This window comes from Balaenoptera physalus (genome assembly GCF_965194825.1).
Source record: "Balaenoptera physalus genome assembly, chromosome: 4".
In the NCBI taxonomy this organism is placed as follows: domain Eukaryota; kingdom Metazoa; phylum Chordata; class Mammalia; order Artiodactyla; family Balaenopteridae; genus Balaenoptera; species Balaenoptera physalus.
In genome coordinates, this window is record NC_138891.1 from 98726705 (window position 1) to 98739937 (window position 13233).

General features: G+C 37.8%; 2 protein-coding genes across 8 annotated transcripts in view; one reads left to right on the forward strand and one right to left on the reverse strand.

Moving 5' to 3' along the window:
* CMSS1 (cms1 ribosomal small subunit homolog) overlaps positions 1-13233 on the reverse strand; it is a 392074-nt gene that overhangs the window by 208684 nt on the left and 170157 nt on the right. The window lies entirely within an intron of this gene.
* Positions 1-13233, forward strand: part of FILIP1L (filamin A interacting protein 1 like) — a 304455-nt gene that overhangs the window by 128318 nt on the left and 162904 nt on the right. For all 3 annotated transcript variants that reach the window (XM_082460321.1, XM_082460323.1, XM_082460322.1), the window contains exon 2: positions 11106-11231. The gene's annotated coding sequence lies outside the window, so the exon portion shown is untranslated. The remainder of the gene's footprint in view (positions 1-11105; positions 11232-13233) is intronic.

The following is a 13233-nucleotide window of genomic DNA, read 5'->3' on the forward strand; positions in this document are numbered from 1 at the left end:
ACGAGAGGTCAATTGTTTCCCAAACCTGGGGGTCCCTTTTGCCTCCTCCCTCACCCTTATATCTCCTTAGCAAGCCCACTATTTTTTGTTCTCACTATTCTCCAAAGTTCATGCCTTCACTATGCTTCATTTGGCTGGAAGGGTTGCAACTGTCCAGCAAACACAGTATGTACTTCACCAGTGTCAAATGCTTTCAACTGCCTGACTCTAGCCTAGCTAGAGACCTTGGAAATGTCACTTACTCTCCCATGTCACTTGTAACTAGTAATGCAGAAAGAGTAACAATGATCACTTACCAAGTACCAGGTAGGGTGCCAAGCCCTACAGATACATTGTCTTATTTGAGTCTTACAACAATCTTAATAGAATGGTACTACTACAGGCCCCCAACCCCTTATCCATAATTTTGAGATCTAAAAAGCACTGAAAGCTAGTAGTTTTTCCTTAGTTTGTAAAAAATTCATTTGGATAAAACCTGAATTGAATGCATATAAGGCTATGTATCATTTTTATTCCACTTATAAATTCCTATATTGCCTGCTGTGAAAACACAAATGTGTTGGTTATGAGGCACTGCCTGAGACCTTGTTGGGGAAGTTATCTAACACATCTAATTACTATACAATATAATCTTTCTGAAAAATTCTGAATTTCAAAATATCTGATGTAAGAATTTCATCTCTTATCATGGATGAGCAAGCTGAGACACAGAGAGGTTAAGTAACTTGTCCAAAGTCACACAGCTAATATTTAGTAGACCCAGGTCTCAAACTCAGGCAATTTGTCTCTAGCTCCTAGACTCTTAACCTTTTAGTTAAACTTGCTCTGAGTGTCCAATAAATTCCAAAGGCTTCCAAAGACAGCTATAAGGTACTGTAAGTCTCACTTTATTATCCTTACTGCTTCATATGAAGTAGGCTTCTCATCGTTTCTAAGACATATTCTCTGCTTTCCAATTTCTAAGTAATCTTTGCTCAGAATTCCCTTTCCTCCAATGCTGCTTTAATACTTCCTTCCCATCCCTCCATCCCTTCAGTTTCAACTTCAATGCCAAGTTCTTCAAGATAATGTTCTGGTTTCCCTCAACCACAAATGAGTTTACTATTTCACCGTTTATAGTACTCTGTATTTCTTTTTTTTTCAGCCTCTAGACAAATTCAACCTTATATAATAGCTATCTGTGAGCCTGTCTCCCAACTAAATTGTGCCCTCCTTCAGGGCTGGCAGGAACCATGTCCCATTCACCTTTATGTCCCCATAGCACTAGACCAGTGCTATGGATATCATCATTGTTCCATAAATGTTGGCTGCAAGAATAAAAAGCTAACAATATTTTAATTAATGAGTTTTGTATTGATGTATATAGGTGATGTTTTAACACTCACACAATGACAGACTTAATCTTTCCCTTTTTAAAACATTACCATCTTCAAGTGGAATTTTCTGAAGAATTTTCTCTTGTTTCTCATGAGATTGAACTAACAAACAAAACAAAACAAAAAACAGGGAGAGAAAAATAAACCATTTCTACTTATGAACATCTAGACTCTAATGCTGGCTCATCACCTTGAACTTTAGTTCCCACAAAGAAATTATCCTATTAGAAAAGTGAACATGATATAATATCTTTAGAATCTTTCCATTCTGATGAATTTGGTTGGTAGAGGGAATTACTGAAGACAGCATTTCATATTTAGATTCTATTCTGAGTATGCAAATTCTAAATGCTTTACTATTAAGAATTTATTTCTAATATTTTCCAGAGGTAGGGCCTAAAAAAGTGTTTTCTTTTGAAATGTTTATTTCTTATTTTATGTAAAGGATGGCTGCAGGTGGAATTATGAGCAGCTTCAAAATGGAATATTAATTCTAAAGAGGACCAGCTGACATAATTTGCACATGGAAAATTTGGCCTATTTCCATTTTTCTTGCAGTTTTTTCTTTTAGGTTAATAATGTATATATGCATATTATGTGCTTTGAACTGGCTTTCTAGCAATGGTAATGGATTCCTCTTATTCCATCCACATTTGTAAATGACTGGCTAGGATTAGGCCATCAAACAAAGTAAGTTAACTGTTCCATAAAGAAACCCACCCAACAGTTCTGACCTCAGCAGTCTCATGCTCCATTCAAAAGATTTCATTCTATTATTTTTCTGATAAAATTTGGAAGTTAAATGAGCTTAGTTAAACTATACCATTTGTGACATACATTTTAGGGCCTCTATGCTAAAATCAATTATTTTTTGTTGTTGTTGAAATGTATTTCATGGAAACACCAAAAAAGAATTTTATTCCTTTTAAAGGCAAAATCCCATGAAAACAAATTATTTAGGTATATTTACTATCTTACTTAGCATCTCTCATATTTGATCCGTCCACCTCCTCTCTGACTCCACTTCTACTGCCTATAGGCTCTCATCATATCATGATGAGCCACCGGAATATACCTTTAATTTGCCTCCCCTGCCTTGGATCTCTCTACCCTCTAAGTTGTCCTCCACTTAGATGTTAGAATGACTTTTCTAAAATGTGAAGCCATTAATGTTATTTTCTGGTTTAAATCTCTTCCCTGGCTTCCCATTGCCTCTGGGATGGTCAGCTGCATTGTGTGACATACCTTCTTTCCATGCTATGCTGCCTACTGCTCATCTAGCCCTATGCTCCTTATAATGAAACTGTGTACACTTCATGCCAGGTTGCTTCATCCCTCCATGCCAGTGCCCATGCTGTTCTCTCTATCCAGAAAACAAGAAACAGCAGCAAATCTCAACATTTAACTAGCTCTCTTGACATTTGTTGACTGGGGTTGGTTGGTGTGGAGCTTCTGGTAAACATTTAATCTCAACTCAAGAGGTCCAATCTCTGGCTTCCCTGGATTCAGGTCGTCATCATCATGGCAACTTCTGTTGGTCCCTACCTCATATGAAACTTCATCAGGATAACTTTCATTAGTGCTCATAAGCCAGACATTTAATTAGAAATGACTTTCAGGAGAAGCCCACTAGAAGTAACAGATGCTATATACACTGCTCTTATCTAAAACTAACTGAGGTTTTAGTATTTAGCACAAGTAATTCTGAACTGCTCTACAGTAACAAATCACACTATCATAAAAATATTCAATTTTTTCATTCATTTAACAAGGTTTCACAATGTAGCTAGGTTTCTTTATCATTATTTGGGAAAAAATTTCAGCAAAATTTTTCTATGGAAAATGTTAGCCAACAAAGAGGCATGTTTTACAGCAGAAAGAAATTGTCAAATTATGAATGAAGTTTCTTAAAAACGTGTAGAGTGTCTTTAATTTATGCTGTATATAACAAATAATAAAGGCCAGTCTTTTGAAAGAAATGATTTTTCTAAGTATATATTTATTTTTATTATTACCATCTAAACCTTATGAACTTTAAGCTTACAAGTCCAGTCTCCTAAGATGAGAAGATTTCAAATGTGCTTTATGCAAAATATAGCTTTCTATGAAAGTGTCCATTTTTGACTACTTTGTGATGTTTTATATCAAGGACAAACCACCAGTTGACGTTCAGAATGAAGATGTCTAGAGCTACAAAGGAATACCTGACATCATGAGATGCAATGTGGCTTCCTCTCCTTTCCATTCTACCATGTTTAGCAAAAATAAAACCGATAGGCATATTTCAAAAGCAAAAAATTTTAAAGTCCTTTCAAGTCCCAGTCATCCACAGTTTGATTTAATATGATTCTCAATGATTTGGATTTACTGAAATGCTAATTTACTTTTAAAAAAAGCACTTTCCTTAATTTCTTCATCTTGGAAATATTATTTTTCCATTTAAAAAAGCCCAACCCCCAAACTATAACCCTTCAAATTAAATACTATTCCTTAGGGACTTTTCTTCTACAGCAAAGATTTTGACTGTCACTTAATAAGCACACCCAATGCCTCAACCGTGAGCACCAAGACCTGTGACCTGGGCAGGGAATGCCTACTAGTAAGGGAACATGTCTTAAGCTACTTAATTTTCCAGGCCTTGCTGCTCAGTGCCTCTGGCAACTAGTGAGTGTTCAGTGAGAATATGTTCAATGAAGAATGAATGGAAATGTCCACAGTAGCAAGTGGAGGTAGTGAAATGAATCAGACTGTTGATACATACAATATCTTAAATTTACTCAGAAAAGAAAATAGGAACAGACCAAAACAAACCTGCTTCCGACAATTATGTTACAGTCGTTTGGCCTTCACTTTCCAACCCCTAAAGCACTTTTAAAAATATTTAATGTATTAAGTCTCATTGCATCCTAAAGGGTAGTAAACACAATTATCACTTAATCTACAAGTGGAAAAATGGAAGTATAGCTAGAAAAAAGAGAGAGATCGAGAGACACACACACAGAGACATACATCGCATAGGAAAAGAAATAAAATTTCACAATGAATTCAGACTTCCACTCTTAACATTCTAACTACCAGTACAGTTCATGGTTCAAGGTTTGAATCCCACACTGGAACGCTGGAACTAGTCTGCCTAGGTTTGAATCCTGGGTTTGCTTTTATTAACTGTGTTATCTCACATATACCATGTGTCTGTTTCCCTCATCTGATTAATAGGGGTGATAACAGTACCTACTTCATAGGATTAATATAAGGATTAAATTAAATAATATATATGTAAAATGCTTAGAAAAGTATGTGACTCATTGTAAGTTCTATTTAAGTGTTTGCTAATAAATATTATTATTCTTTCCATTAAATCAGTGAAAATTAAATTTATTTTTGGGGGCAGGCATATTTTGGCAGTGGAATTATTTCTTGAAAACCAAATATTATGTAGAACTCCAATAAATAAACAGACAAAAGCAGTTTTGACTTAAAAAATTATCTCATACATTTAAATGTATGATGCAGTTTTAAGTTAATTGTGTTCATAATGAGGCTGTTTTGGTATAAAAATTTATAATTTGTAAGATGATAGTTACATACTTCAGTTATCCTAAACCTCCATCTTACTTATTTCTGTATTTCATTTTTGTTGCACAGTGTCAAGAAAAGTTTGATTTAAGTAGTTTCAAAGGTTTGTTTTTTTTTTTCTTTTAAGCCTTCAATGAAATTGATCCAAGGGCTTGAAACAGGAATAGCAAGAATTTTTTTCCAAGTAGAATTATTAGAAATATTTGAAAACTGCTTATACTCCTTATAATAAATCAAGAAAAGAACAATATGAGCTAATAACATAAAGTCATGATGCAGCATGCTAGCCATTCACTTGTTCCGGCATAACTAACTGGTGTACAGTGAAGACAGGTGTCATTGACACTGCCTGGCATTTAACTGACTGCTGCGTATATGTGCCTGCAATAGTGAGCCCTGCCTTTGCAATTTTACATGTGTAGACAGGAACAGGGCTGAATTTGGATACGTAAAGCCACACCCTCCCTAATCAATGCCATGGGTACCAGACGTTCAAAGATAGTGTGAAGTGGTGGCAGGAGATTTCATGAGGTCTGAAAAAAAAAGTTAACAGAGCAACATAGTTATTTAAGTTGATAGTTCTCCAATGTGACTTTGGTATATAAGACATTTTAGTGTAATTTATTTTATTACAATTTTTAGACAGTTAAAATATTTATAAAATAAAATTTGAATCACGTGTTTGTGGAACTCCAGAAGCGTATCTGTAGAATAATTTAAAAACCACTGGACTAAGATTCTAACTCCACCTAGCATACAGACAGCTGAAAAGAACGTCATACTCACCCTAAAAAGAAGAAAAAGTAGAATAAAACATAAAAACATTACTTGAGTCCAGAGAGCTCAGGTAACAGGGTAAACAGCCAGCCTGAAATCCAGGAAGGGACAGGTTCCTCCAAGGCAATTTGGAACCTGTGAACTGGCTCACTTGTGGCAGAACACAGAGCAAGAGACACCCACCAGGCACTATAAGCAGTTAAGAAGTCGGCTAAATATTTAAGAAATTGCTAAAGGACAAGTATAGGCTAGAGTGAGAGTACAGGACTCTTGGGAGCTACAATCACAAGGGCGTTCAAACCCACTCTCCGCCAGGTGCTCATGAGAAAGATGGGGGAAGGGTGGGAAACCGGAGAAAATTTCTGAACAGGAGAGAACAAGACAGAAGAAAATGGGCAGATTTTTCCTCCAAATAATTAAAGACATAAAACAACAGGTCCAAGAAACCCAGAGAACCCTGAGTAGGATAAACAACAACAATTACAAAATCATATATTCAAACTACTGAAAATTAAAAATAAAGAAGAGGGCTTCCCTGGTGGCGCAGTGGTTGAGAATCTGCCTGCCAATGCAGGGGACACGGGTTCGAGCCCTGGTCTGGGAAGATCCCACATGCCGCGGGGCAACTGGGCCCGTGAGCCACAACTACTGAGCCTGCGCGTCTGGAGCCTGTGCTCCGCAACAAGAGAGGCCGCGATAGTGAGAGGCCCGCACAGCGCGATGAAGAGTGGCCCCCGCTCGCGCAACTAGAGAAAGTCCTCGCGCAGAAACGAAGACCCAACACAGCCAAAATTAAATAAATAAAAATAAATAAATTAATAAAATAAAATAAAAAAAAATAAAGAAGGGATCATGAAGGCAGCCAGAAAAAGAAAAGACTATATATGGAGAGGAACAAACATAAGGATTGTACCAAACTTCTTGTCACAAACTATGCAAGCCAGAAGACAATCAAGTGACATCTTTAAAGTGCTGAAAGAAAATCACTGGGCAAAGACTGTTCTCGGAGGCAAGCTTAGGTCCAGCAAGGGTCCTACTAGTAATCTGGCTGCAGTTCCCTTGAGGAGTTACTTTTCCTAAGTTCTTGGTGTCTATATATTTGTCTTGGACATGGCTTAATAATTTACCTAAAACATCCAATAAACAGACAACACCACATTACCATCCAATTCTATTCTATATGTATGATTTCTGTATGACTGTTGTTTAGTTATAAGCAGAAATGAGTAGTGTATGTAGGTCACAGTATCTTTTTACTCTCCTCAAATAGACTAACAACAGCACAAACTTATATAGCCTCACTATGTTCTACTTTCTAAGTGCTTTATACTTATTAAAAGAGACACTGTATTACTGTTTGCATACTAGCCCAGAGAAAATATGCACTAACGTATGCTATTGATTTTTCTAACCTTTCTTTCTACAACTCACTGCATATTTGACTTCCACATCTGAGCAAGAATGTTACTTTTGGAATGACTCTGATACTCATGATTGCTGAAATGTCTCTTTCCCTAGATTATACTATTCAAAATAGAACTTTCTTCCTCCTCCATGCCTCCTGGTATTGCAATCACTTTCTATCTGCTTACTCTATTTTTTTTTTCATAGCGCTTATTACTACATGACATATAATATTTTAAATATATTTGCCTGTTCATTGTCAGTCTCCTGTGCTAGAATGTACAACAGTAGGGACTTTTGTTTCTCTTGGTCACTCACTGCTGTATCTCCAGCACTTAGAATAGTTCCTGGAACTAGATGGATTCATTATGTATTTGTTGAATAGATGCACAAACGAAGGGAGAATATATGAACAAATAAGCAAAATCCCTTTTGCCTAAGGAATCTGGTCAACTTGGGGTGGGGAAGAGCAGAAGTAGGTAGAAGTTGAATCCCTGCTATGTGAAAGGGGCTTCACTGGCTTCATCTTAGATGTCCAGCACAGTCCTTGGAGTATTAGCAGACACTCAATAATATTAATTTTAATTACTGATTGTTGTTCTTATCTCATGAACTCATCTTAACAAAGCAGTGAGTGTGCTACCATTTTCTGGTTTTGCAAATTCAAAAACATCCAACAACACGCCCATGTTACAGAGTTAGGAAGTGGCAGTGCCAAATCCACCCAGGTGTGGCAGGCACCAGAGCCCAAACCCAGAGGTGGGAAAGAGAACACTGAAATGTTCATTGTCCATTTCCTTGAAGCTCACTTCATGCACTCATTACTTCGTCTTGCTTCCTGAGGGGCTAAATTGTGATCTTTTGTTGAATAAAATTGAATGAATTTTTATTATATGTCATAAAATAATAGGCTCTTTCCTCCAAATTTGGGTTTTTATTCTTGTTTCTAACTTGTTTGACCTGACAGTGATTAACTTTAAAGTCAACAAGGTAAAAAAATGGACTTTATTAAAGTTACCAAAAAAATTCAGTTTAATAAAGCCCTCTAAAAACTGCAGGTCCACACCATAATAAATCAACCTGCGCTTGAAAGTGCAAACTGTATATACTGGCACCTGATTCAGCTAAGATAAAAACAACAAGTCCTTCAGTGATAAATTGTCCTCTCCATATTATCCAATGGAAATATTCATATTGTCCAATACCTACAAGCAATTAGAAGGACTGAGTTTAACTTTCAAATTAAAAGGCCATTAAGATGGAGCACAGTCCCCCAATTTGTCTCTGAAAAATATTCACAGAACCTTCTTGGTCTTAAAGCTTGGGAAGAATATAGTACATTTTCAGATTCCTTTCGTCACAGAGCAATTCAGCCAGCTATTGGAACTGTATGTAGACTACAAGAAACTGTGGGATAAAATAAAATGAGAAACTATGCAGGATCTCTTAAAAGTTATTTAACAATTATACATCATCAGTCAAGGAGAGCTAAACTTTGAGCTAATCTGCTCCCTACCTCCACCCAGACCACAAAACCAGGCCTAAGAAAAGAGGTATTGAACATCGGACAGGATACCTGCATCCCAAATCTCTGTCTCCCTCACTGCTACCAAAACTGGGAAAGATGTGTATTTAAAAAGAGGTTTAAGTATAAGTCCATTCATCTCTCATCAAGTGTGTAGTGTGTTCATTATCTCCCTTACCATGGTGGGGTTTTGCTTTTCAGTCTATTAGTTACCTACAGGATGCAAGTATGAATTCTATAAGGCCTGAGGGGAGATTCTGATAAGTTCCATATAATAAAGCAGATATTAGATGTCTACCAAGACCTGGCAATACAATTTAAAATGTCAAAATAAGCAAGACAAAAAAGAAGAATTTACATATGTATTTGTACTTATATATTTTAGATTTGTTTTTATGAATATATTATGGTTTAATATTTAGAAGGAGACTGAATTAGTAAGCATATTGAAATGGGATTTGCAGAATTAAGGCATTAAAGCAGACCAGTTTTTGAAATGTATAACTTTGCACACACATAAAAATGAGTGTCTACCCACTGACGTCTTATTAAAAAGGAATTCTCAAACGAGTATTTAAAATTTATTAACACACCCACTAATTCCTATAGAGACCACAGGAAGAGAGAGAGAGATAGAACATTTTTATTTCTTTCCTTTATGCTGTGTCTACATAATGCTCCTAAATTCTCATGAAATTCATTGAGTTCTAACACAGATCCCAAAATCCAAACTTCAGCTTTATCTTTCGGGGGGCCTCATTTTGCCCTTCAACTTTCTTAATAATTGTCATTCCATCCACTACTCCTATAGTTCTGCACCTAATTTTGTGAATAGATAAAAGGGAAGCGTTTAGTGGTCTCTGCCCCAAATTCTTTGGCCTGTTTCTGGCTCTCAGCTTTTATTGCCAAAGGCATGAAGATCAAAAGATGCTCTTTGCTGAAGTGTTTACTGCCTTGTAACATACCCTCTCACAACAAAGGAGTTCTTTATTTACATCTAACATGAAATAATAAGTTTCAAAGTAAAAGGCCTGCATCAGACAGATGCAAATAATAGAATTTTCTTGCCCCACACTCAAGAAAATTCACATAATTAACATTAACATCTAAATGTCCTCCAGAGCAAAAAATACCTCTTAGGGAGGGGGTGCAGCTCTGGCTTTCTTATGGATTTCCTTGGCTTCACCCATGCCTTCAATCTTCCCCAACAGGGTGGTGACATGGGCTCATTTCACTAGCACAGAAACGACTCGCGACTGCCCTGGAAACATGAACCATTATTTACACTGGAAAGAATGACTGGGAGCAGCTGTGCCCAGCAGCAGACAGCACTAGAGGCAGAAAATGGGGTTGTGTCTCCAATCTGTTATTATTGTCATAACTAATGGAGAGGAATAAAATGGATTACCAGTGCTAAATCAAACTGGGAGGTTTCTGATGCTGCTGCAGGACATTGGCTTCTCACAGTTTATGATATCATCAGGCTTCTTGATGAATTTACAGTCTGGTAATCCTGCCTTGGCATTAGTTTTCCACATGCAAATCCCTGGAATATAAGTCAAATCAGCAAATGAACAGGACTAGGGAACTCCATTGGGTCAAGTTTATTTCAACCTCAGGGAAAACTAAGACTGGTTGTCTTCCTATTCCTAACCACATTTGTTAAGCCAATTAAAAGACTTGTCTGAATGACATCTTTTCCCATGCTTGCCTATTCATCGATGCTTATTATGTCTCGGCAATATTATTCTGTTCCTGTCAGAACCAGGTCCCTTCTCATTAATAACATTTGCACTGATTCACTTACTGCTTAGCTGGACTGTATTATCTATATTTTACCATTTTACCCATTTGTCCACTATAGTCCTTGTTGGTGTGCTAGTTATATGCCTAATTCACAGTTTCCATCTAGTCTACATACACCTAGGCCAGAACTAGGTCTACATAATTAAACTTGTACAAGACCTACCAAAAGATTATACAGGTGGCTTTTTAGGATGACCTAAATTCAGTGACCCCAGTGTGATTATTCATCCATTCACTCATGCTAGTGTAAAAAAGGCAACAGTGTTGCTCATCATCCAGATATGCGAAGGGTTGAATCTCAACCCACTGCGCCCTGAGGGAAATTCAGGCTGGAGAAAACCAGATTGAGGCATTCTGTGCTATGGTAAAAGGCCCTTAGATAGTTAAGATGCATATCTCAGGAGGAATTTCAATGACCCAAGATTCTTGCATCTTCCCATAGAAAAGTACACAGAAAAGTATTAAAATCATTAACTTCAGATATCTGTTCTTTGTGATTAGCAGTAATCTGTCTCCTCCCCTACTTTTTGGGAGGAGTTCCTTAGAGCTATCTGAGAGGCTGTTTCCCAGGCTACCGTCCTCAGGAAGAACCTGAAGAAAACTTAAACTCACAACTTTCACGTTGTATGTTTTTCTTTCAGTGGACACTAGGAAGCTACTCTACCCTCTCGTACGGGAATGATGCTGCAGGGAGAGGGCTGCTCTCAGCAGCTGGAGAGTTACTGGGTGCCCTAGACCCTACCCCAGACCTTTCAATGATTCCACAGGTAAGGCCCTGATGAAGGCACCTAGCCCAAAGCTACAGCCTACTCAGGTTCCTGTCCCCACACGCTGGTACTAACTTAGATCAAGGAGTGGCCACAAGATAGATACTGATGGGGGAAGTGGCAAGTTTGGAAGTGAGTCTCAGAGAGATCAGGGGATGATAACATATTTTCATCTGCATCTTCTGTGAGACCTGGTTCCTGACCCCCAGACCTGTATTTCTACCTGGATTCTAAAGACATCTCGTACTCAACATACAGAAAAAGAGGATTCCTTACAAAGTGACTTCTTTTCTTGCATGGTGATCTTAGTTGCTGATTTCAGCAACCCACACTCTCTTAGACACCAAAATCTGCCAATTCTTGCCATTAAATATCTTGTGAATACACCCCTCCTCTTCAGTCACACAGCTAGGACCATTGCCAAGCCCTATTCCTTCACATGGATAATTACAGCCGCTTCCTAACTCATCTTCCTGCCTCTAGTCTTCCCCCCCTTTAATTGCATCCTTACATTTATCTACAGTTGACCCTTGAACAACATGGGGGTTAGGGGAACCGACCCTCCCCATAGTCAAAAATTTGCATTTAACTGATAGTCGACCCTTCATATTTGCATTTCCTCCATGTCCACATTTCTACGACTGTGGATTCAACCAACTGCAGATCATGTAGTACTGTAGCATTTACTACTGGAAAAAAAAATCCATGAATAAGTGGACTGGTGAAGTTCAAACCGTGTTGTTCAAGGGTCACCTGTATAATTTGTTCATGGCATTTTGCTGCTTAAAATCTTTCCAATGGTTGGCTACAACATGGAGGATAATGTTTTAAGTTCTTCAAAATGGTAAAAAGTCCTTCAAGACCCACCCCAGCTTCTGGCTTAACCTCTATCACTCTCTCTTACAAACTCTACCTCTCCCACTATCCTGACTGTTGTCTCATATACAGAATGTCCTGTCATTTCCTGAATGAACTGTGTTCATTGCTCTTTCTCAAACTCTAGTGACCCTATACATAAAATGTCTAGAATTCCCTTCCTCGCTTGTCTACTAGTAAACTCCTGCAAGAAAACCAGGGACACATTAGGTTTCAGTTAGGCAAGGAGATAGAGAAAGTATTCTGCCATTAAGAAGCCTGAGAGTGAAGGAGAACACAATAGAAAGGGTGGGGAAGCACAGAGCATGCTGGTATGAGACCTTGTGAATGACCAGAAAACCATGTTTGTTTCCTTTACGGCAGGGCACTTATCTCAGTTTATTATACACCTGAGAGGACTTCAGTCTCATATATCTCACACACTGTTAAGGCTTAAAGGGCAGTGGGGGAACAGTGGGCATTCCCTACTCAGAGATAGACTGCAAGCTCTGGGGCTAGACTGCCAAGGTCCGAAACTGGACTCTACTACTTATTAGATGACCTTGGGCAAGTTACTTATTATTCCTGTGGTTCTGCTAAATGTGTTTAGCTGCTAAATGGTAATCTACTTCAGAAGGTGGCTGTGAGAATAAATGAATTAATACATATACAGTATGAGGTTGAACAGTATGAAATTACCATTTTTATAGGTCAAAATGCTCAAATATCAGCAAGTGCATATGGTTCAACCAAACATTTAAAACAATGCCTAATGAATAGTACATACCCAAAAAGTGTTATTGTTTCTTCTCATAGATGCTTCTAAACCATTCGTTGAGGTTTATATCACCCAGTGGTCTTTTATCATTGATGTCCTCTTACTAATCTCCAGGTTCCTTTAAAACAAGACTAGGCCACTTGGGTACAATTTTTAACACAACCCTTGTCCTATCACCATCCTGGATGACTTCAGTATCCATCTTGTCAACCTATCCAACTCTTCACCTTCCTCACCTCCAGGGTCACCCACATCAAGGTCATACCCTGGAATAAATCATCAAGTGGTGCTGCTTCCCATCCCATATCCAAAGATGATGACAATCTCCAATATTTCCAGTCCTCTCCTGCCTGTGCTTTAACTATCTCT